Here is a 2174-nt window from a genome sequence, read left to right as displayed (position 1 = left end):
CGGCCCTCCCGGGGTGCCGCTGGTTTTACGCCCCCCCCTGCCAATGCAGGGCACACCGGTTCGATCCCTGGTTGATGAAGATCCCACATGCCATGGAGCAAATAAGCCCGTGTGCCACAACTATTGAAGCCTGCACGCCTAGAGCCCGTTCTCGCAACAAGAGAAGCCACCGCAATGAGAAGTCCCTGCAATGCAACTAAGCGGAACTAGAGAAAGCCCAGCAACGAAGACTCAATGCAGCCTAAATTAATTAATTAATTAAAGTTAAAAAAAAAAATTCAATCTCCACTACTTGTATCCTTTTGATTAAGTTCTGGCCAATATGATGAAGCAGATGTGAACTTTAAATTTTTGATCTTAAAGGGAAGAAACCTTTCTTCCTTCCCTGCTTTCCCTGGTTGCTCATGGACCATGAACATGGTCTTAGGTACATTGGGTCATGGCAACAATGGCAACATCCCAGGGACAGCAAAGAAGGAAGGTCAAGGAGACCTGAATGCCTGGACATCCTCGTGGTGCAGAGCCACCCCTAGCAGCCCTGGAACTGCCTGCCTCACTGGCATGGGAGCCACACACAAGCTTCCATCCTGTGAGACCACTGTTATTTGGGTTCTGCTGTACATACTGAATACATATCGGGAGAAAAGGACTTCCCAGGAGTGTGGGGCTGTGGTGGTCTAAGATGAGCAGAGATATATTTACAGAGTCACCACTTGGGCTCCTGGGACATTATTGAAAATGTAGAAAGGGAGAGCTGGGCCAGGGTTGGGGGCACAGCACAGGGAGACTGGAGACTGTTACCCTCCTCATCTTTCTAGCCATGGGGTCTGATAGGGGAGCGTTTGGGTCACCAGGTGTTAGAGATTTGGGAGCCTTCCTTTGTTCACTTCCTTTCTTGTCCTTTTCACAGACAGTTCTCTTGACATTCCAGCCAGGATGAGAATCACTGCTGGTGGTCTCTTCCTCCTCCTCCTCCTGTCTGATAGCAGTGACTGTGGAGGCTGACATCTAGAGGAGAAACTCCTCAGGTAGGGAGAGAATGCAGCATCAGTTGTCATTGGGTTCCATTGGGAATCTCTGCTTCCCCAGCCAGGCCTGGACAGACAGCCCTGAGACAGCTGACCCCAGGTCCCTCATATCTTTTTCCCTGATGATCCCCAAATATACATTCATCACTTCCCCTATTCCATTTGTTACCAATGAGTCACTAGGTCCAGCTTATGTTCCAAAAGTATTAGACAGGGGCATAGATACCAGAGGAGGGAGCATCGAGGACCAACTTAGACTCTGCCGACCACAGGGTGACTTTGTGACCATCTGGCTACATGGCCTGTCACATGGCTGAGGGTAGCAAGGCAGAGACCAGAATAAATAAAGAGTTCAAGTCAAAGGTTTTGGGGCTCACTTCACAGGAATCCAGATCAAAATTATATTCCCGAAAAACTGGCCCAATTTTCCAGGTAATTTGGGATTTTTAAAAGAGAACTTTGTAGGTAGAAACATTAACATAGGAAATGAAAAGCAAGGTAGCAGCGCTGAGAGCGGTGTCTCACTGTCATTGACAATGATCCTTCCAGTTTCCGCAAGAACCACAGTGGTGAGTTAACTGGTACATGATGTGACCACCACCCCTGCATCCTTTAAGTCTTTGAGGATGACGTTAGCTTCTTTCATTATCCCAAGACACAATATTGTTTTTAATGTTCTGTCGTGGCTGAGCTTGGGAGGCTTTTTCAGGGGCTTCCACTAAGCCATTCTTACTAAAAGCTTTTACTTCACAGATTAAAAAAAAACAATATAAGGGGCTTCCCTGGTGGCGCAGTGGTTGAGAGGCCGCCTGCCGATGCAGGGGACACGGGTTCGTGTCCCGGTCCGGGAGGATCCCACGTGCCGCGGAGCACTTGGGCCCGTGAGCCGTGGCTGCTGGGCCTGCGCATCCGGAGCCTGTGCTCCGCAACGAGAGAGGCAACAGCGGTGAGAGGCCCGCGTACCGCAAAACAAACAAACAAAACCAATATGAGCTCTCTGGGTGACATTTCCAATTACAGCTCATAAGCTTGAGAAAACCAAAGGTAAGATTTTTCCAAATTTGGCTAATGCCCTAAGGATAAAAACAACTTTCCCTCTGGGTTATTACCCACGTTTATATTTTGGCCTAAACAATTATTCTCTTG

This window comes from Lipotes vexillifer, unplaced genomic scaffold (assembly GCF_000442215.2).
Source record: "Lipotes vexillifer unplaced genomic scaffold, Lipotes_vexillifer_v1.1 scaffold657, whole genome shotgun sequence".
In the NCBI taxonomy this organism is placed as follows: domain Eukaryota; kingdom Metazoa; phylum Chordata; class Mammalia; order Artiodactyla; family Lipotidae; genus Lipotes; species Lipotes vexillifer.
This window is presented reverse-complemented; position numbering follows the sequence as displayed.